The sequence below is a fragment of the Triturus cristatus genome, chromosome 5_2, assembly GCF_964204655.1.
Source record: "Triturus cristatus chromosome 5_2, aTriCri1.1, whole genome shotgun sequence".
Classification (NCBI taxonomy): Eukaryota; Metazoa; Chordata; class Amphibia; order Caudata; family Salamandridae; genus Triturus; species Triturus cristatus.
Window position 1 is genome coordinate 638,117,154 of NC_140588.1, and position 24,470 is coordinate 638,141,623.

The following is a 24,470-nucleotide window of genomic DNA, read 5'->3' on the forward strand; positions in this document are numbered from 1 at the left end:
CCACTGGTGAGTCTCCAGGTTTGAGGACAGGGCTTTTCTGTGTGTGTTTTTCGTATCTTGCATTTAGCGGGAGTTTGGGTCCTTCACTGATCTGGGTCTTATTTGTCTTCCAGTTGGTTCTGAGATACCCTTCACCTCAACCCCCTGCTTTCTTGCTGGCTCCCTTCCCTGCGTCCATCTCATCCCTGCTGGGTTCTACTGTCCACACGGGTCAGGTGGGTACAGGGGCGGGTGCTCTTGTCGTCTCTGCGGACTTGCTTCACAGGCAGAGGTAAGCATTGTGGGGCACCCGACAGATGTCCGCATGGAGTCAGGCAGCGTTTTACGGACCAGCAAGTACGATTCGTACCTATAGCACTCCACACAGCTATATTTTTACGGGAGCCAAAAAGTGCCCGAAAAGCTAAGTACGCCGCGATGCATGAGGAAAAGGGGGCCCGCTACGCGACGTACATGCCATCACCCACATTGTACGTGTCATCATGTACAGTGCGTACCCCAACATTGCATATGTACGGACCGTACCCCCACCACCGTATGTGCGGACCGTACCCCCACCCCCGTATGTACGAACTGTACCCCCCACCCCCCGTATGTCCGCACCGTACCCCAGGCGTACCCCAATCCTCACGTATGTACGGTCCGTACATACACGAGGATTGGGGTACGCCTGGGGTACTGTGTGGACATACGGGGGTGGGGGGTACGGTGCAGACATACGCGGGTGGGGGTTCCCCTGGGGTATGGTGCGGACATACGCGGGTGGGGGGTACGCCTGGGGTACAGTGCGGACACACGGGGGTGGGGGGTATGGTGCAGACATAAGGAGGGGTGGGGGTACGGTCCGTACATACGGGGTGGGGGGTACGGTCCGTACATAGGGGGGTGGGGGGTACGGTGCGGACGTACACGCAAGGGGTGGGAGGCTGGGGGGGCCGTATGACTCATACCCCGGGCACAAGTGTGTACTCGGGGTAGGGCTCGTACAAAGTTTGCTCTGTACGGAGCCTTTTCCATGCGCTTGTGTTTTCGGACGGGCGGTACGGATTGTACTTGCGCGCTCGGACTTCAGTTTTACGATTTGTATGTGAAACTGTCCAGGGACATCTCGTAGACTTTTTCCGTGGCGATTCGTATGTATTTTTCACGTACGAATCGTTTGTACGGGACTTGTACGATTCGTACGTAAAAAAATACGATACGAGTCGTACAGGAAAAAAAAATCCAGGATCGGAATCGACCCCTAAATGTTGAACTGAAAAAAACATATCAACAAGTGAAAGAGCAGATTGACCATGGATTACTTCATGAAAAGAAAGGGTGCTCATGTACATCATTTCAACCTATCTGAATGTATGTGAGTGGTCAAGCTGGAACAGGAAAAAGTTTCTTAATTAAAGTAATTACAAGTTATCTGCAGAAAACAACTGAGTCGCATTTGTCTTGTGTTGTCACTGCTCCAACTGGGTTGGCAGCACATAACATTAAAGGAATTACTTTACATCATTTACTAATGCAACCAGTAGAGCATGAGAACAAATTGGAATACCACAAGCTATCTGGAGAAGCTTGTTGTGAAGTTTCAAGAGTACTGAAGAAAATGAAACTTCTCATTATTGATGAGGTGAGCATGGTCTCAAACTTGATGCTTGCCTTTGTGCATTTAAGAATGCAGCAAATTCTTAAAACAGAGTATGACGTGTTATTTGGAGGAAAACACGTCATAGTTTTTGGACTACTGCAACTGACTCTGGTAAAAGGACAACCGGTATTTAAAACACTTGCACATGAAGATACCAGAAAGTCTCATGGTAGTGTTAGTAATGTGAACATTTGGACTAATTTTGAATACAAAGAACTGACAACAAATATGCGACAGGCAAATGATGCTGAATATGGAAGTATTATTCAAGATAAAAGAATTGGAATTCTTACAAAACATGGCAAACAAGCTTTGGAGAGTCGATTACTTTGCAATGTGTTTCCAAATGAAAATGTAGTTCCTGCAAAAGTGTACATGAAAATTGCTAAAAAAAAATCAGTGATCTGCTTAATGCCAACACTGCGCGAGTGTTCCATATTCAATGAAGAACTATTGAAACTGGAAAATGAAGAAATTATAAAAATGGAAGCCATTGATAAAATAGAGCATGAAGGAATCACTATTATTTTGATGGGAAAGTTGAAAACAAAACTAGATTCTTTAGAAAAAAAAATATCTAAAACAGCTGGATTAGAAAAGACACTATATGCGTGTGTAAACTGTTGGGTAATTTTAAGGCGTAATTTGGATGTTGAAAAAGGGTTAGTTAATGGTGCAATGGGTAAAGTGGTGTATTTTGTTAATTATCTGAAAAAAGAAGGAATTGAATTTTTAAAAATTGAATTTGATCAGATTGAAGAAGTTAAAGAAATTGGTTGTTGTTCAGTTCATTTTTTGCTTGTTAAAGATTTATATGTCCGTAGGAAACAATTTCCATTTTCTCTGGCATACGCAGTGACTATTCATAAATCTCAAGGATTAAGTGTAGACAATGCATTGGTGACCATTGGATCTACTGTATTTAAAGAGGGTATGACATATGTTGCTTTGTCGTGAGTCAGAACATTATCTGGTTTGTTTTTGATTGATTTTGATGAGACAAAGGTTACTGCAGATGCAAACTGTGTAAAAGAGTATAATAGGTTAAGAAGGTTGTATGCTCCAAATTTAGGTCAATATCCTGTATTTGAAAAGCGTGTGATTGGTAGAAAAAGAAGGTTCTGAAGGTGTCGAGAAGGGAAAAGAACAAGATAATGTTGTGATTGCAAGTAAAAAGAAATTGGACACTGTTGAAGAGGTTGTTGGTTTTCAGTCTGAAAATAGTGCAGGTGTCAACTGCTATGCTAATGTAGTGGTCAATGTGTTTTTTTATCTTGAAGGTTTACAAGAACAAATTATACAGAATCGGCAAAAAAGATTTTGTTCTCTGTTGCATTCTGTTTATGAAAAATTGACAACAGATACAAGTAAAATACAGTCTGTTTCAGATGTTCGTAATCTTTTGGATGTGTGTTCTGGTTCTACACAATTTACACAAAATATCCAACAAGATGCTCAGGAATTTTTAATGTATATGCTTACCATTTTTGAAAATGAAGGTGTAGAAATAGAAAATATTTTTGGCCTTTGTAACAAATGGGAACATCATTGTGAAAATTGCATGTATACATGTACCACTAATTTAGACACTGAAAGATTTCTGTATTTAACATTACCAGACTGTAAATCAGTGTCTTTCAATAAATTAGTTAAAGGTGCAAATCAAAACATGGAGTGTAGCCAATGTAAATCAGAAATGTTATCCACATTATTTTTAACAAAATATGGAAAATACATAATTTTAATGATGCAACGTTGTACAGCTGATGGAAGAAAATTGGATACTTTAATAAAGCAGTTTGTAGCAACACAACTATCAATATCAGGAAGGACTTTTGTAGCAATTGCAATAATTTTCCATGATGGTCCTTCCACCACATCTGGACATTACACTGCCTATCTAAAATGTGACAAAGGCTGGACACTTTGTAATGATTCCCAGTTGGTTTTCAAACAACGTTTGCCTAGGGAATTACCAAATTTCTACCTAATATTTTTAAAGTCAAAGTTTTAGGAAGATAATTAATTCTCTGAGGAATTTATTATTATAATTTAATAGGACTAGCATTGGACAATTTACATTAAAACGAGTGCAAAAATACCATTTGGCCTCAAGGAAAGGTATATGTTTGAATGATGGACTTTTTTGTGTTCATTGACTCGGTGAATATTTTAAAGCGACAACATTTACAGTTTTTATAAGTTAAAGTTATAAAATGTTGTTAGCCATACGCATTTCATATATGTGTGGTTTGTATTTTCTGGTGTTTTACTGAGAATAGCATGTTGGGCTTTTTTAAACAATCTTTTTGATTGTTTTTTATTTGCCCGCTGTTAAGTGATGAGTATGATTGAAATCACTATTTCTAGTGAAATTCAATATATTTTGAGAACAGCAAAAAAGGCAAACAAATTACTTTGTTGAAATTATGCTGTGTTGTAAAAAATGTATTATTACATGTTATAACTATTTTTCCTTTTCTTTACAGATCCTAATTCTAAAATAAGCAGTTTTACATCAATTTACATTGCAAAAAAAATCTGAAAAAAATATATACCATTTTTAATTTCTATTACTGTGAAGGTAAGTTTAACTAAGTATTAATATGAAGAATGGGCAGATCTGCAAGAACCTACAAAGATTGAACACGTTTTTAAAAACACTCTGTTTATACCGATGTAGTTTTGAAATCTCTCTGTTACCGGATATTATGTGACCTCCAAAAAAACAGAGTTGAGTGGTTCATAATATCTCCCATTGTACCTATTGAAGGACCGCAATCATTTCAATCATTCTTGTTTGAGCGTCTTTGCAGACAAAACTCTGTGCTTACCTTCTATCATTCGGAAGCAATTTTAAAACAGAAATATGTCACTTTCTGTAACATAGTTATTGCCCAAGAAACTCTTTCATATTTACAAAAAGAGGAAAAGGCGCTCTGTGTACTTTTTCTACTCCATGTAAATACAACCTCATCATACACACCACTTTGCGTTGAAAGGTTGTTCTATGAGTGTTGTTGTGCATGATTGCACTGAATACTCATAGAACAAGACACATCTCCAGATTTATCAGAAATCATAAATCACGATATGTGTGTGAATGCTGCACCATTCTCTAATTGGTGTACTAAAGCACAACAAGGAGAAATGTTTTATTTTCTCCTCATTTTTAAATCTTCAATGCATGCTAAAATGTTCAGCATACATTGAAGGAGAAAAATGCGTTTACTGATTGTTTTTGTGCAGGAAGGTGGGTCTTTCTGCACAAAAACAAACAGCACATGACACAGATATCCTTCCACTATGTTGCAAGGGTGCCTGTGTCACCACATGGCTGCAATTTTACGCAGCCGTGCAGAAAGAAGCATAGATGTGCAACATATTTATGTACATATATTGCATCCCTGTGCTTCGGAAGTACTACAGCAGACTGCAGTTAAAGAGGTTGCTGTGTGATGCTGCAGCATTTCCTCATAGTTCTGCACTTATACATTCACCATACGCTATTAATGCATTCATTCAGTCAATTACGTTCTACACATACATTGATCTAAACTTTCACACACCAACAATCAAATATATAGCTCTTTTTTTAAACCAGGAAAGTTAGTTCTTAGAAGAACTTTTTTTTTCTTCTTTTTTTTTGTTTTTTTGAACAATTTTTAATTTTTGGGGGATTTTCTTGAAAAAGAAAAGGAAAAAACAGAACTGGAGGAACTAAACAATGAACTTCAGGGAAAAAAAAATAGCAATGATGACTCTCTTTCTTGCGGCAGATTAGATCAATAGACTGCTCCCAGTAGCATAAAGTAGCATTGCATTTTATGCAGAGTACTTTCAAGTATTGGAACTGCGGACGGATGTCCAAATTTTGTGCAGAAGGATACACCCTTGAAGTGCTTGGCTGCGATGAATCCGAAGGAGCAGGAACGACTCTCATTCTTCGGCATTCCACCCAAGCAAGGTTTACCGGATGAAGGGTCCTCAGATGTTTCATCATGCTCGCAGTTCCGCATTAATATTTTTTGTTTGGATCCCACGGGACAGCACTCTCTGGAAGATCTTGCAGGTCACCAAGGTGGTATTGGTCTTTGTTTGCCCCTCAGGATATGTGAAAAATTTCCACACCACAGATGAAAAACGTGGTGTGCGTGGTGGCTCTTCCAAAAAATCATCCTCAGATGAATGAGGAGATCCAGGAGATGCCTGCTGCCCTGAAGCCATTGTTTCTTAAGAAAAAAGTTTGAGCTAAGTGAAAACCTAGTAAAAAAAAAGCTTCTTCTCTGCAAAGAGATGCTCCTCCAAAGAAGGTCAAAGAAGAATGATTGAAATGGGTGGGGTCTTTCAATAGTTAGAACAGAAAGTGTAATGAACCAATCAAATCTCTTTTTTTCATGTCACATGGGATCCGCGCACCGTTCGCATACGCAGCACGCACCCAGCGCGCATTCGCGAAATTGAATTTAAAAAGAATATAGGATTAGATGTAAAAATATATTACTTTTATGAGTAGTTTACAGTTTGTCTTCAATTAATATTCACATAAAATACATATATATATGTTTTTTTAAATGTTAAATATTTCGCAGGATTCACCCACCCACCACGTCTTGCACGCACATGAAGCATCGCGGAAGCACGCAAGCGTCGCGTAACGAGCATCGTACGTGTCGCGTATAGGCTGGGAGTCGCGTACCGGTCACATTGCAATCGCGCACCAAACATGTACCCAACGCTTACCGTACGTGGGTGCTTACGCGTAGGGGTTGAGAACGGTGCGCATAGGGTGCGCAGATCCCAAAAAAATGGGGAAAAAAAAAAATAACGTTTTTAAAATATAGTTTACAAAATATTTTAAAAAAATATAAAAATATATTTTAAAACATTAACAATTTTTTTTTAAAAACAAATAATATTTTTGTTATTTTTAAAAGAGTTAATTGAAAAAATAAGTTAAAAAAGGTGATAAAAAAGTATTTAAAAAAAACATAATTAAAGGAATTGACACACTGAAATTGAAAAATTTAGAAATTCAATGAAACTCATTAAACATCATAGCTTTAGAGATAAATTATAGATAGGAATTAGCATTTAAAAAACCTTTGAAATTCACCGAAAAAACCATAGGTTTCATGCACGTTATAGTTAGGAATTGGCATTTAAAAAACCTTAGAAATCCACTGAAAAAACCATAGGTTTCAGGGGTGTTATAGTTAGCTGGACATTTCCCTCATACAAAACCCTAGAAATTCCCCCGTTATAGTTAGTTCAGCTAACTATAACTCGCGCACCCCCGCAATGCACTGCTGATGACGTCACATATTACATCACTCATGACATGGTCAGTGACGTCACTGATGACATCACTGATGACATCTCAAATTACATCACTGATGACATCACTGATGACGTCAACCATGTGATAAATTAGTGCATCTTCTCACACCCTAATATAACCTTTGATACACTAACTCAAAATGTCAAACGGATATTTTGACAACCATAGATACTCCAATACCAATAACTACACACCCACTCATTGACTTTTAGGTCTACATACATGTCCACTTACTCACCTTTACAGTCACTCATACTTACAGTCACTCTGTGTGTTTATACACCTACATAGACACTCACACACTGCCAATCATCCATTGAGGTACTGACACATCTAGTCAGTCATGCAAATAATTAATCACAGTCCAATTTACTCACCTATACAGTTAAAGACACTCAAGTTCACTTACTCATAAAAATACTAACAAATTCTGTGTCTTCCTGCAGAAAAACAAATGACATCACTGATGACATCACTGATGCCGTCATCCAGTGAGTCTGTGTTTCTTAAAGTTTTAATATGTTTAATATATATAGGGAAAGACCTATGGAAGAATGAGTGGGTGTATAAGTGTGTGAATGGATGATTTTCTAGGTGTGTGACTGACTCTATAAGTGAGTCATTAAATGTATCTTACTGCAGACTAGTAACTAAACTGTGTGAATGTCTGTATCTGTCTGTCTGTTGGTGTATAAGTGGCTGCATGGTTTTGTGAATAGCTATATGAGTGTCTATATGGGTTATTGATTGGTTGTCTGAGTATCTGTATGGGTGCCTGAGTGTTTGTGTGGGTAGGGTGTGTGTGACTCTGTGCATAGATGTGTGAGTGGGTGATTCTATGGGGGCATGGTTTTTAGAGTGCATCTGTGATGAACTGTATGGTTGGGTGAGTGTATGTATAAGTGTGTTAGTGATTGAATGTATATCTCAGTGGTACATGTGTGAGTAACTACATATGTGAAAGGCAGGGTATATGTGTGTAAGAGTCTATAACTGGGTATATGTGAGAGTGTGTGATTGTGAGAGTGGCTGTATGGATGAGCGTGTGCTTGTATCAGTAATTGCATAAGAGCGTAAGAATGTGGTAGTATTTTTATGAGTAAGTGAGGTTGTGAACTGTATAGGTGAGTAAATTGGAGTGTGATTAATTATTTGCATAATTGACTAGGTGTGTGAATATGTCTATGGATGATTGGCGGTTTCTGAGTGTCTATATAGGTGTATAAATGCATATGATAGTCCTGTACTGAGTGACTGTAAGTATGAGTGACTCTACAGGTGAGTGAGTGGAGGTGTGTGTAGACCTAAGAGTCAATGAGTGGGTATGTAGTTATTGGTATTGGAGTATCTATGGGTTTGAGAATGGCCATCTGAAATTTTGAGTCGGTGTATCAAAGGTTATATTAGGGTGTGAGAAGATGCACTAATTTATTACATGGATGACGTCATCAGTGATGTCATCAGTGATGTCATTTGAGATGTCATCAGTGATGTCATCAGTGATGTCACTGACCATGTTACAGTTAGCTGAACTAACTATAACGGGTGAATTTCTAGGGTTTTGTATGAGGGAAATGTCCAGCTAAATATAACACGCCTGAAACCTATGTTTTTTTCAGTGAATATATATATATACAAATACAGATACTAAGGTGTATTGGTGAATCAGTGGGTGTATGAGTGTCTGTATGGATGACTCAGTGGATGCATGACTGACTGTATAAGTGGGTGAATAGGTGTCTCAGTGAATGTGTAGTTGAGTGACTGGTTGTGTAAATGAGAGCATCTGCTCCTTATCTAAGTGGGTGTATGAGTGTGTTAGTGGGTACAAGAGTGGCTATATAGGTGATTGATAGGTTGTCTGACTACCTCTATGGTTGTCTGGGTGTCTGTGTGTGTGCGTGAAGAGATGTGTGAATGCCTGTATGGATGAGTGAGTGGGTGTCTGTGGCTATATGGGCTAATATGTGCATGTCTGAGAAGCAGTATGGATGAGTGAGTGTCTAAGGCTGTGTCAGTGACTGAGTGCATGTGCCAGTATGGCTAAGTAACTGGGTATGTGAAAGGCAGTATAGGTGGGTGATAGGGTATATGAGTGACTATATGTGTGAGAGTGAATATGAGAGAGGCTACATGGATGAGTGAATGGTTGCGTGGGAGTGGCAGTGGGTGTATAAAAGATTCTATAGGGGTGTGTGTGAGTGCATCAGAGATACTGAGGATGATATCATCACTTATCTTATCAGTTTTGTCATTTGAGATGTCATCAGTAATGCCATTAGTGATGTCACTGGCCATATAATGAGTGATGTAATATGTGAGGTCATAAGCAGTGCACTACGGGGGCATCAGTTATAGTTAACTAAGGTAACTATAACGTCTGAATTTCTCTCGTTTTGTATGAGTAAATTCTGACCCTAACTATAACATCCATGTAGCCTTTTGTCGCCAGTAGGTAGTTATAGTTGGGACCACGTTTCCATAGGAAATCCGCAACATTTTATTTTGAATAACTTTGGCGCCGGTTGACGAATCCTCGCAAATTTTTCAAAATAGGTGGGGCGCTACGCTCCGCTCCTACCCTGAAAGTCTCGGGGGGATTCGTCAAGCAGGGGCTGAGATAAAAGGGGGGTCCCAAAACACGTTTTTCCCATGCATTTTTCCATAGGACCTTTAGACACAGCTACAGCCCGAACGGCTGAACAGAATTACTAGAAATTTGGCAGAGAGGTAGTCCTCAGGTCAAGGAAGTGCCTTTTGTAGGTTTGGTGTAAATCTGTTCAGTAGATTCTGAGAAAATAGCCTTTAAATCAATATATATATATCTGAGCCAGCTTACGGTGCGCTTACGGTACGCTTACCGTACGCGTTCGGTGGCGTGCGCGAGCGCGATTCTGATTGGCTCTTAGATCTTAGTAAACATTCGAATCGGCCGAAACCAGGAAGCGGCGGCCGCCATTTTCTCTCTCGCACTGAGAGTGATGTTTAAAATATTAAGCCCAAAAACATGTAAAGGGGCTGTTTAGACAGCTCCCACACACATAGCAATGTTGAGGGAGTCCCAAAAGATCCCCCAAGGCCAAAAACGGAATTTTTATTTTTTCGCTAATTTCTCCGATTACGCTTACCGTACGCGTACGGTAAAAAATTATAAAAAAAAAACAATTATCCACACTCTCCTCACCCCGTGTGCAATTGGTGCCCGAAGGGCACCAATTGTGCATGGCTTATTAAAGATAAGTTAAACTAAAATATTTAAAAAAAAAATAATAAAAAAAAAAATTATCCACACTCTCTCCACCCGTGTGCAAATGGTGCCCGAAGGGCACCATTAGTGCATGGCTTATAACATATACGAAAAATTAAAATATTACCTTTCAAAACGAAGTGCATCATATGTCCTCCATGTGCGCACGGTGCGCGAAGCGCATCGTGCGTACATGGCCCATCTAGTGTAACGTGGGCACGCGGTGCGCGTAGCGCACCGCGTGCCCACCGTGCGTGCACGGCACTAACTGCGTAAAGTGGGCGCGCACGCCACGAATGGCGTAAAGTAACTTAGCATTTAAAAAACCGTACAAATTCACTGAAAAAACCATAGGTTTCACACACGTTATAGTTAGGAATTAGCATTTAAAAAACCTTGCAAATTCACTGAAAAAACCATAGGTTTCACACATGTTATAGTTAGCGGAAATTTTACTGATAAAAAACCAATGAAATTCCCCCGTTATAGTTAGTGCAGGCAACTATAACTCACGCGACCGCAATCTTCTGCTGATGACATATGTGTCTTTATGAAAAAAAAATATTTGTAATATATGTATAGCTAAAAATGTATGGAAGAAGACATGGGCAAATAAGTGTCTAAATACAGTATTAGCATCAGCAGAGGATTGCGGTCGCGTGAGTTATAGTTGCCTGCACTAACTATAACGGGGGAATTTCATTGGTTTTTTATCAGTAAAATTTCCGCTAACTATAACATGTGTGAAACCTATGGTTTTTTCAGTGAATTTGCAAGGTTTTTTAAATGCTTATATATATATATATATATATATATATATATATATATATATTACCTACTGGCGGTCGCCAGTAGGTAGTTATAGTTAGGACCCTGTTTCCATAGGAAATCCGCAACATTCTATTTTGAATAACTTTGGCGCCGGTCGACGAATCCTCGCGAATTTCTCAAAATAGGTGGGACGCTACGCTCCGCTCCTACCCTGAAAGTCTCGGGGGGATTCGTCAAGCGGGGGCTGAGATAAAAGGGGGGTCCCAAAACACGTTTTTCCCATGCATTTTTCCATAGGACCTTTAGACAGGGCTACAGCCCGAACGGCTGAACAGAATTACTAGAAATTTGGCAGAGAGGTAGTCCTCAGGTCAAGGAAGTGCCTTTTGTAGGTTTGGTGTGAATCTGTTCAGTAGATTCTGAGAAAATAGCCTTTAAATCAATATATATATCTGAGCCAGCTTACGGTACGCTTACCGTAAGCTTACCGTACGCGTACGGTGGCGTGCGCGAGCGCGATTCTGATTGGCTGTTAGATCTTAGTAAACATTCGAATCGGCCGAAACCAGGAAGCGGCGGCCGCCATTTCGTGTGTTTCACTCAGAAAAAAAAGAGTTAAAACAAGAAAAGGGGGCAAGGAGGAGAGTTACAGACCCCCTTACATTTGTGAGGGGGTCAAAGAAGGACAGAAATGTACAAAGAAAACATTTATTGATTTTAAAAAAAATCACGGGGTACGCGTACGTTAAGCGTACGGTAACAAAAAAAAAATAAAAGAAATGAAATTCAGATTTAAGTGTTTAGATATTAGGGGCTCTAAAAAGAGCCGTTGTGTTTATGAAGGTATTTTTTATTGGTACCTACAAGTAAGTACCGATGCAGAGTCTAAGGTTCAAGAGGAAGACTCTGTTCCCTTCATCATTGAAGTGCACACCATCTCCTCTATAAATGTCTTGCATGTCGTAACGCAAGTTGTTGTGGTAAATGGAACCCATACCATAGTCACGGAGGAAAGCAGAAACAGATTTGTTGACGTGCTTTCTTGCTTTGTCAATCTGCGGACAGAAATGATTGGACCAGTTCCATGTTTGCCTTTGGCATATGTTGGAAAACACAAAGGCAGTTTTAGGGAAAAGTGAAAACAGTTGTGCAAAGGTGTCCTTCATAAGCATTTCCAGACCTACCCCAGTCAAAGTGCCTAGGTCATTGCCACCACAGTGCACTATTATGAGGTCAGGGTGTTGGATTTGCATGAAGGATTTCACCAATGGCATCAATTGGTGCCACTTTAACCCTCTCTGACCAATCCATTTAATGTCTACATTTGGCAAAGCAAGGTCTCTCACAATACCTGTTTTCTCTGCAAACTTTTCACTCCAGAAGACATAGCTGTGTCCTACAATCCACACTGTGAACATCTTCAAAGGAGATCTGGATGCACTCAGGAGGTGTAATTCAGTAGAATGGTAAAAAGAAATGAAAGACAGTTTGGAAATGGAGGCATACATATTTTTTTATTAAAAAAAAGAACTGATTGGCTGTTTCATACCATTCTACACTAAAAACTAGGCTGTATGTGTAAATTTATAGAAGCATGTTTTGTATTGGTACAGAAAAATGTGTTACCAAAGAACAGTACTATGGATTTGCTGTAAGGTTTGAAAAGTCAAGCACTTTTGCTCTGTGGAATTGAAACATTGTTTGGCGAACTTCTGACCTAACTCCACACAGCAGTGTTCCATGAGCTGTTGCTATGGTAGCAGGCAGAAGTCAAGTTGGGGGAAGGGTACTAGGCAGAAGTCAAGTTGGGGGAAGGGTACTTTTGGAAAAGGGTTGGTTTTCAACCAATAGAAATGTGTGATTACATTTGAAAAAAAGGGGGAAGCACTGAGATTTGAAACTTACATGTATATGTGTGGAGAAATAGAGGGAAACTTTGCCATTATCTGGTTCTGCTGAGAGGAGAGAGGTGTAGAGAACAGAGATCCTGGCTCTGATAATCTGCTGTTTGAGTGCCACATTTCTTTCACAACTAACTAATTTTAAAGGTGAGTTTAGAGTTTGAGAGGAGATGTATATGGTAAATTAAGAAATGAATAATAGAAATGTAATTCTTTTTGTTGAAGTTGTGTTTATTATTTTCTGTTTTGGGAGAAATTTCAATGTGAGGAACATGTAAAATAATATGGACTATGTTTTCACGATAAATTAAGGTGTATTGGTATAAAAAAAGAATAGTTTAAGGGTTTGAGGTTGGACTCAGTAATGCAAATACATTCAGCATCACTAAGGCTGGTTGCCCTTGGTGGAATGTAGGCAGTCACCCAGGTTACACATGTTGGGAAATATAGGCAGAGATTTATTGTGTACAACTCTGGTAATTTTATATTTGCATTAGTAGGAAAAAGGGGGAGCGAGTTTTTGGTGCAGAAGCAGACTCTTAGCACACACCCAGCTCCTTTCCATGTATAATCATGCACAGTATTTACAAGCGAGTGGGGTTTGAGGTTTCAGTCTGTAATGCAAATACATTCAGCATCACTAAGGCTGGTTGCCCTTGCTGGAGTGTAGGCAGTCACCCAGGATACACATGGTGGTGGTCTGAAAAAGCAGTCTGGACATGGGCTTTTTAAAAAATCTGAAAAGTGGATTCATAATGTGTCAGTCTGTAAAAGTGATTATCACTTGCCAAAAAAAAAGAGCAGTAAGTGTGCTTTCAAATTGGCAAAGAAATTTCGTTTTGTGACTAATGTGAAAACATGACTCTGTGTGCAAATAGGAATTACAGGCAGAGATTTATTGCGTTTTGCTCTGGTGATTTCACAGTTGCATTAGTAGGAAAAAGGGGAGCGATTTTTTGGTGCAGAAGCAGACTCTTAGCACACACCCAGCTCCTTTCCATGTGGAATCATGCACAGTATTCACAAGCGAGTGGGGTTTGAGGTTTCAGTCTGTAATGCAAATACATTCAGCATCACTAAGGCTGGTTGCCCTTGCTGGAGTGTAGGCAGTCACCCAGGATACACATGGTGGTGGTCTGAAAAAGCAGTCTGGACATGGGCTTTTTAAAAAATCTGAAAAGTGGATTCATAATGTGTCAGTCTGTAAAAGTGATTATCACTTGCCAAAAAAAAAGAGCAGTAAGTGTGCTTTCAAATTGGCAAAGAAATTTCGTTTTGTGACTAATGTGAAAACATGACTCTGTGTGCAAATAGGAATTACAGGCAGAGATTTATTGCGTTTTGCTCTGGTGATTTCACAGTTGCATTAGTAGGAAAAAGGGAGAGCGATTTTTTGGTGCAGAAGCAGACTCTTAGCACACACCCAGCTGCTTTCCATGTAGAATCATGCACAGTATTTACAAGCGAGTGGGGTTTGAGGTTTCAGTCTGTAATGCAAATACATTCAGCATCACTAAGGCTGGTTGCCCTTGCTGGAGTGTAGGCAGTCACCCAGGTTACACATGGTGGTGGTCTGAAAAAGCAGTCTGGACATGGGCTTTTTAAAAAATCTGAAAAGTGGATTCATAATGTGTCAGTCTGTAAAAGTGATTATCACTTGCCAAAAAAAAAGAGCAGTAAGTGTGCTTTCAAATTGGCAAAGAAATTTCGTTTTGTGACTAATGTGAAAACATGACTCTGTGTGCAAATAGGAATTACAGCCAGAGATTTATTGCGTTTTGCTCTGGTGATTTCACAGTTGCATTAGTAGGAAAAAGGGGGAGCGATTTTTTGGTGCAGAAGCAGACTCTTAGCACACACCCAGCTGCTTTCCATGTAGAATCATGCACAGTATTTACAAGCGAGTGGGGTTTGAGGTTTCAGTCAGTAATGTAAATACATTCAGCATCACTAAGGCTGATTGCCCTTGCTGGAGTGTAGGCAGTCACCCAGGTTACACATGGTGGTGGTCTGAAAAAGCAGTCTGGACATGGGCTTTTTAAAAAATCTGAAAAGTGGATTCATAATGTGTCAGTCTGTAAAAGTGATTATCACTTGCCAAAAAAAAAGAGCAGTAAGTGTGCTTTCAAATTGGCAAAGAAATTTCGTTTTGTGACTAATGTGAAAACATGACTCTGTGTGCAAATAGGAATTACAGGCAGAGATTTATTGCGTTTTGCTCTGGTGATTTCACAGTTGCATTAGTAGGAAAAAGGGGAGCGATTTTTTGGTGCAGAAGCAGACTCTTAGCACACACCCAGCTCCTTTCCATGTGGAATCATGCACAGTATTCACAAGCGAGTGGGGTTTGAGGTTTCAGTCTGTAATGCAAATACATTCAGCATCACTAAGGCTGGTTGCCCTTGCTGGAGTGTAGGCAGTCACCCAGGATACACATGGTGGTGGTCTGAAAAAGCAGTCTGGACATGGGCTTTTTAAAAAATCTGAAAAGTGGATTCATAATGTGTCAGTCTGTAAAAGTGATTATCACTTGCCAAAAAAAAGAGTAATAAGTGTGTTTTCAAATTGGCAAAGAAATTACGTTTTGTGACTATTGTGAAAAGAAATGTAGTAATATATTTAAATAAAATAAAGGATTTTTTTTTTAGTTTTTTTCAGGTATTGCTGAAGAGCAGTGAACAAAATTTAAGATGCCTACAAAATCCAGAGTTAAAAAAACCCACAAAAAAAACCTATATTTGAAGACAACTGGAGGACCAAAGTTAGTAGAAGATGCTCATGTTGGGAAAAAGAAAAAATCTTCTGGTAAGCAGACAAAACAATTTCTAAAAAATATATTCAAAAGAAGGAAAAATGTACAAAATGTCTGTACTGGAAAGAATGTTTTGAAAAGAAAAGGACAGGAAAAAATTGAGAATTTAGTTAATGCAAATATACCTTCTGCAACTGAAAAGATTTACATAAATAGAAAAACAGCGTTTAAAGAGATACGTAGAAAAATGTTTCAGAGAAGAGTTATGTCCAATTTGATAAAGGATGTGAAGAAATATAAGCAAAAGACTAAGTTTTATAAAAGAAAAAAAGAAATTGAAGCCATTGCAGCAAAGGCATTAGAATTAAAAAGGAAACTATTCATTTTAATTTTGAATAGGATGCGTACATTAGACAAAATGGTTAATGTACTGAAATCACATAGCAAAAGGAAAAGAGTAGTGAACAGAACAAACTTTTGTAAAGTGTTTTTAGGAAAGTGGATGCATAGTTCAAGTAGTGAACCTTTTTTTAATGAAGAGAGCTATTTTCAAAGTAATAGTTTGCTGCATGCAGTTGACACCAGAGGTCGTGCTTACGAAGTGAAAAATGGTTGCATAATGGAGAAGGAGATAATGGTTCCAAGAGATGAGGTACAAGTGATGGCGGATGAGGCTATGGGGAGACGTCCTAAAGCCCCAGTGTACACTTGGAATTGTAGTAGTATTTGCACTGTGCGTCAGGAATCTATTGACAAATTTCGTGAGTTTCTAAGAGAATATAGTAAAAAAAGTATAAAACAGAAGATTAAGGTGCTTCAAAGTCTGGATCCATGCAGAGTGAGAGAGAATACTGGTTTGCAGGGTCATTCTCTGGCTTGTCTATCTAGAAAAGTGTGTAATAGTGTTTTCCATCATTTTAGGATGCTGGCTGTTCATCATACTGAAATGAGAAAGTTTGTGAGACGGTTGTATTTTGCCAAAAGTCCAGCAATAAAGTTAAATGAATTGAATAGGGCTCTGTTCCGAGGAACGGTATCAGATGTAGAGAAGGTTGTTGATGAAATTCAGTTTTGTTACTTTGGTCCTGAACAAAACAGTGCAGAGAAGGACACAGTAAATGAGGAAGAAGTGGAAGAGAATGTAGAACCCTCTGTAAGTAACACATTTAATCATCACATAACAAAATTTGCAATAATCTCTAATGAAAGACCAAATTTTACTTGTATTTGTTGCCGCAGAACTCATTATAGAAAACAAACTAGGAATGTTGATCTCTACAGAAAGAGTGAAAATGAAGATAATTATAAGTGGAAGGATTTTGCCACATATATATTTCTTGAAAATTGTTTTGATTTGGGTGAAGATCAGCGTATTTGTAAATACTGTTACAACAAGTTAGAGGAAAATAGAATGCCGACCAGAGCTGTACATAATAATTTAGAATTGGATGCTATTCCTGCTGAACTTTCTGAATTAAATACATATGAGTCTATACTCATTCAATGTGTTCATCCGTTGCAGACCATATTACGTATGGAGCCCAAAACTGGTAAATTACCTCCTTCAGATTTACTGAGAGGTTTAAAAGGTAGAGTGGTGTATTTGCCCTTGGATTTGAAAAAAAATATGGAAACTATTGATGCGGATACTTTGGAAACTGAACCATTAATTATTCTGGTTAATGGTGTGCCTACAAAGAATAAGAAGATTTGGCAGGAGCTGGTAGATGTGCGGAAAGTACAAAGAGCAAATTTGTATTTGAAAAGGAATAACAAATGGTATGAATCAATTTATATAGAAGAAGAAGAAGAAGAAGATTTACAAGAAGACACAGAAACACCAACTGGACAAATTGAAAAAGTGGACAAGTCAAAGGAAGAAGAAATTTATGAACATTTTAGCATACATCCTCTTCATTCAAAAGAAGTTATGGGAGACAATATTGATCTCTTTCAGATGAAGAAAGCAAAAGGAACTGTATGGGAGGAGAGCTTGGAAGCTCGATGTTTTCCCCAGCTGTTTCCTAAAGGAAAAGGAGGACGATACGATGAACGTCCGGAACAGATTCCAGCTTCTGAGTATCGGACTACAAGACTATATGCTGAAGATCCCAGATTTCGACAAAGTATTCCTTATTTGTTCCATCTTTTATTTGAAAGTGATTTGTCTGCACTGTCTTATGCAGTAAATCACATTTTAAAAAGTGGAGTACATTTACAAAATGTATCTGCTAAGGATTTTATGGAGAAAGTGCAGCACCGAGATGATCATTTGGAAACACAACTGATCAATCTGATGGCTTGTCAGCGTGGGACAAATGAATATTGGTACCGACGCCATGGTGAATTAAAATGCATGTTACGGAATTTAGGAACACCAACATGGTTCGTTACCCTAAGCTGTGCTGAGTACGCTTGGGATGATTTACTGGATTTTCTACGAGAGGCAAATTCAAACATTAAAAACATACAATACAAGACAGCAGGAGAACTGTGCTCATTGGATCCGGTTAATGTTTGCAGATATTTCAATCATAGATTTGAGGCTATGATGTCCTTCATCTGCAATAAAAAAAATCCACCTCTTGGAGAAGTAGTAGATTTCTTTTGGAGAAAAGAGTACCAAGCAAGAGGTGCTCCTCATATTCATATGCTGTTGTGGATCAAGGATGCCCCAAAGTTTGGAACAGATACTGATGAAGCAGTGTTATCTTACATTGAAGAATATGCAACATGTGCTATACCAAAAAGCACAGAAGAGAAAAAGTTAAAGGAGCAAGTTTTACGTTTCCAAAGTCATCGGTGTGGAAAATACTGTCGACGGAAATACAAGAGCAAAGATAAATACTACACTAAATGTCGATTTGGATTTCCTAGACCTGTTCTTTCAAATGGAAGAGTAAACAGTTTTATGTCAGCTGTGAGACATACTATCACAAGAAAATCACCTAAGAATACCTACAACCTAAAAAGAAAAGAAGAATCAAAAAATATAAATGACTACAACCCAGTCATTTTATCCATGTGGAACGCTAACATGGATATACAGTATGTAGCTGACAATTCCATTGCTGTTGCTCGATATGTAACGTCTTACATTACGAAATCAGAAAAAACAGAATTGAAGGAAATGTGGGAAGAGATTTCTCACGAGAAGACTGTCAGTAAGAAGCTGTACAGTTTCAGTTTGAAGATGTTATCGCATCGAGAAATTGGATCCTACGAATGTTCAGATAGGTTATCTTCTGCAAGTCTCTACTCGAAATCAAGAAGAATAATTTGGGCAAGTTTAGGCCTTGCAGCAATGAGAAATCGGGAACTAAAATCTGTTGGAGAAATTGAATATTTGGCCGAGAATGACCCAGAAAGTACAGATATTTTGAAATCAAACATGTTGGACACATATTATCCCAAGAGAAGTCAACATCTGGAGAACATGTGTCTCTATGAAGTGCTGCAGAACTACATTTATTCACGGAAAGCCGCAGAAGACATCAACAATGGAAAATATAAAGTCATTGGTGAGGAAGGATGTTTGGTGAAGCAAACAAAAGGAAGTTTAATAAATCACAGGAAGCTGAGTTGCGACACTACTGACAAAAAGGAATTTTACTACTTGGCTCTTTTACAGTTGTTTAAACCATGGCGTACAGAGGATGAACTACTGGGAGAATTTCAAAGCTATGAAGATTCTTTTAATGCTTGCAAAGACACCATACAATGCAGTACATTCTCAAGTTATCTGCAAATGTTAAATGAAGAAATTGAACAGGAAACTACAATTGCAGCAGAAATAGCTAGAGACAGTTCTCAGGACAGCCAAAGTTCAGAAACACTCAGTCAAGATCCCCTAGGACAACCAATCGTTGAAAATGAAGCATCAATAGCCATGAATGAAGTGGAAACGGCTATGAATCAAGCTCAAGAAGAATTTATAGACTTACAAAATTTGGAAAGACAACTGAATGAAGAGCAGCAACAAATTTATGAAGAGATCAGAAAAAAAATTGATCACGGATTTCTACATGAAAAAAAAGAGTGCTCATGCATATCATTTTATCCAATCAGGATGTATGTAAGCGGACAAGCTGGAACTGGAAAAAGTTTCCTAATTAAAGTCATCAGAAGCTACCTACAGCAAAAAACGGATTCTACTTTGTCTTGTGTGGTTACTGCTCCAACTGGGTTAGCAGCATATAACATAAAAGGAATCACTTTACATCGTTTGCTAATGTTACCAGTGGAGCATGAGAACAAAATACAATACAACAAGCTAACTGGAGAAGCATCCTTGGAAGTTTCAAGAGTATTGAAGAAGATGCAAGTTCTCATTATTGATGAGGTGAGCATGGTTTCAAACTTAATGCTTGCCTTTGTGCATTTAAGAATGCAGCAAATTTTGAAGACAGACTATGACATGTTATTTGGTGGAAAACACGTCATAGTTTTTGGAGATCTTTTGCAACTTACTCCAGTTAAAGGACAACCAGTGTTTAATACTGTCACACATGAAGACACGAAGAAGTCATTGGGAAGCATCGGAAATGCAAATATTTGGTCCTTCTTTGAGTACAAGGAACTTACTACTAATATGAGGCAAGCAAGCGATGAAGAATATTACCAGTCATTTGTTACTGTATTTCCAGTGCCTGGGAAAAACAGGCCCCTTGCCTTGTGATGGCGAAATAACGTTTGCAGACAAGTCTTATCATCTCCCTATACTGTGTCACTCAATATTTCCATAGTGGTGATATTTTAAATGCAATATTCATGTCACACAATATTTCTGAATTAATAGCTTCTTTATTGACCACAAGTTGCCAACAAATGTATTTAAGCCCTGTTTATTAGTGGTGCAGCAAGCTGCATTAGGCCCTAACGCAAGCAAAGAAACTGGGTCTCCCATCACCTGGTTTGATAGTAAGAAAGAAAACTGCTAACAGTGGCAAAATAGGCTCCTCACACCTCTGCACCATTGATAACTAGACCCCTGCTGATTGCAACTGCCATGGAGTGCTGAGTGCTAATCATCACACCCTATAAAATTCTTGGTTTGGAATCTATCATGTGCAATCATTTCATTCTATTATGAGTTTTGTTACTTACTCCAACGAAATCCACTTGTCACAGCTAACACTGTACTGCTTTCTTCTGTTGAATTCCAGCAGATATGATCTGTCAAAATTTACTGAAGGGTATGGAATTTTAATCATTGCACAAGCAGGAGTTTAATCAAGAGTCGTATGATCTGACCCACGCCAAACCGGCGATATACAATTTTAAAGATTTAAGTGAAAATAGTGCCAAAAAGCACCATTTGCCTATTGTGGATAACTGGTCACGCTAGACCAGGACAAAGTCACAAGTTCAGGCTGACCGCAATGGCGCGTGGTTCAGCTATAGGAACCACGTTAGGGTTTTTCTAGGGTTTCTTCTGACAAATTGCTGCAGGATTGGTGTTTACTTTTCTTTCTCTGACTGCACAGTGAGAGGAGTTTTTAAAGTGCCTGCATTTCTGTGGCTGGAGTGTGGTAACCCATACATAGTAGTGATGGAGGCTAGAGACAGGTCTAGTCTTAACATTTCAATTGTAAGTGTAATTATAATTGCACTTATTTAGCGCTTACTACCCCTGACCAGCCGTCAAATCGCTTTTTCGGTGAGTAGCACGCTAGTCCGGAACCCAAAAAGGATTAGTGGTCAATTAGTATAGTGAAATGTGAAAGTAATTTGAGTGGTGGACATGTTAGTCAGTTATTTGGATTCAGAAGGATAGCGAAGGGATAGAAGAGGGAAAAAGGTTTGCATTTACATAACACTTGTTACCCCATATGGGGTGTTGAAGTGCTTTTTTGGCGAGTAGCAGGCTACTCCAGAAACCATAAAGAATTAGTGGATAATTAGTATAGTGAAATATTAAAGTAATTTAAGTGGTGGATATTAGTCAGTTATTTTGATTGAGGAGAATAGCGGAGAGATAGAAGATGAAAAAAGGTTTGCATTTATATAGTTCTTGCTACCCCTGATGGAGATTTGAAGCATTTTTTTCGATGAGTATAGGTTGAAATTGTGTGGAGGGAGCCTAGAGGCATTTTAGAGTTCCTGGAGTGCTGGTACAGTGTTGTTCTTGGGCCACCTGTGAAAGGGGTTGGCGTTGTTAGGGTATTTGATAGCATATTGGCAGGTAAAGACAGTCTAAAGGTAAGTCATGCACCACACTAATTAACCAGCTAATTTCTCTAACTCTCATCTCCCTATAGTGGCCTAAACAGCCTTACTGCTCTCACTGTGTATTTTACTCACTATTATCTTTTTCAATTTTTCACTCTTAGTCTCTCATTCGAAATTCAGTTTTTGGCCCGACTCCTTATTTTGTGTTTGTGAACCTTTGTATTTGACTTGTACACACCCCTGCATGTACAGAAGCAGATCTGGCAGTCATGCTCGCTCCTCCCTCCTAAAGCCAGGAATGATCTGCCCCTGTGGATCAGAGCCACCTCCTCAGTTCTTGAATTCCACTAGAAAGTGAAGACCTGACTCTTGATCTAGCACCTACTCTGGCCTAAATATTTCCTGCTTCAGCCCCAGGATGTGTAATGACCTGGGAGTGAACATGCAAAGTGCACATGACTGCTTGTGCGCACTTCAGGAGTGCAAACCACTCCTCTCCCTGCTCCACCAACCCCGCACCACCCGAGAGCCACTGATAGTGTGAGAAGTTGGCCTGGCATATGCTGGTCACTAGTTAAAGTGGCCACCTTGCACAGTCCAATTCGACTCTTATGGTAGATAGGTTTAAGACAACCATTTAAAGAAAGCTATCCTAGTGGTAGCTGTGGAGAGCAGCCTTCAGGCTAAGTCTCAGAGGAATGTAAAGCCGCTTGTTTTACCTTCTAATCTCTTGAATTACCAAATGAAAGGACACCACACAGGTATATATATATAAAATATATATGTATTTATTTCTAGACACACTCTACTAATCTCTTTATGAGATTAGAAGTCAGGAACACATGCACAAAGCAATGTTTCACAACAAATTAAGTACTTATATGGCTGGGGCCCTAGGGGTGTACCAGACCATATACTAAAAAAGAGGCATAAGAAGAATGACTTGAGAAGGGAGAAGGCCTAAGGTCTTCAGAAGCGCTGGGGCCTCACTAATCCACCCAAGGCAGGTAAGTAAAGGACCCACGGGAGACGCATGCAGTGTGAGAACACAGCCGCGGATCCCAATAGACTTCAATGGTGCAAGTCGCAGTTGGAATTTTAAAGTTTTAGGATACTTTGGGAGACTCTACAGGCAAGTCACTTACAGGGTAAGTAGTTCTAGAGCCAACACACACAGGTGCACCGGAGTACTCGAGTTACCTCACCAGGGAAGCCGGGTGCACAGGTGTCTTACGGAGAAGCATACTGTGTTGATTGACATGTGGGTGGATATAAACCAGTGGAAAGTCGGTCACGTTTGATGTGGGGGTGAGAGAGGGTGACCAATGTATTTTTGGAAGTGATTTGATTGCCCTTGGTTTAGCACCACATGGTTTCACTAATACCAACCGTGTTCTGCATGAGAGGTTCTGATGGGATGCCCTGCCTCTGAAAATGCTACTTACAATCCTACTCTGCATGGTAAGAGGGCGAGTATCAAATAAATGGATGGGTGCGATTTGGGGATGTGTGACTAGTAGTATTTAATAATTAAATTATGTTTTTTCTTCACATGGTGGAAACCGTACTCATGAGAACACTTTGATGGTGTCTGAAATGAAGGTGAAGAAGATGGACAATCACGTCACGCTGGAAAGACTGTTGGATGTTGCCAAAGAAACTTCATTCAGGTAAGTCGGTGACTAGAAGGTATACCAAATCTGTGGATCTCCTGGGAAGCATCTTGGTATACGCTCTAGGAATCCGGATCTAGTTCTTACTCTTTCAACAAGAGGAGCATAGGGTCAGGTTATAGACAAACTTTTTTTTCCCTCCTAGGTGGACCATGAACTTTAACAATCGTCAACTATATATGTTTAGCTCAGGGCCAGCTTGAAGGTTTCTAGCAGCTTGCCTTGAGCTAATGCCCTCACTGAGGTGTTTTTGTGGCCAGCAGAGCCACAACACCACTTTGTATAGTTGGTTCAAGGCAACCTACCTCTCATTTTGTATGTCTTCGCTGTGCCATGAATGTCAGTACAGGGACAGGTTGTAGGCACACTCTCTTTTTTTTCCCTTCTAGGTGGACCAGGAACTTCAACAACCGTCAACTACACATGTTTAGCCTAGGGCCAGTTTGTAGGTTTCTGGCAGCTTGCCTTGAGCTAATGCCCTCACTGAGGTGTTTTTGCGGCCAGCAGAGCCACAGCACCACTTTGTATAGTTGGTTCAAGGCAACCTACCTCTTGATTTGTATCTCCTCGCTGTGCCATAAATGTTTAGTACAGGGACAGGTTGTAGGCACACTCTCTCTTTTTTTCCCCTTCTAGGAGGACCAGGAACTTCAACAACCGTCAACTACACATGTTTAGCCTAGGGACAGCTTGTAGGTTTATGGCAGCTTGCCTTGAGCTAATGCCCTCACTGAGGTGTTTTTGTGGCCAGCAGAGCCACAGCACCACTTTGTATAGTTGGTTCAAGGCAACCTACCTCTCGATTTGTATCTCCTCGCTGTGCCATGAATGTTTAGTACAGGGACAGGTTGTAGGCACACTCTCTCTCTTTTTCCCCTTCTAGGTGGACCAGGAACTTCAACAACCGTCAACTACACATGTTTAGCCTAGGGACAGCTTGTAGGTTTATGGCAGTCAATCTAGAAAAATGGG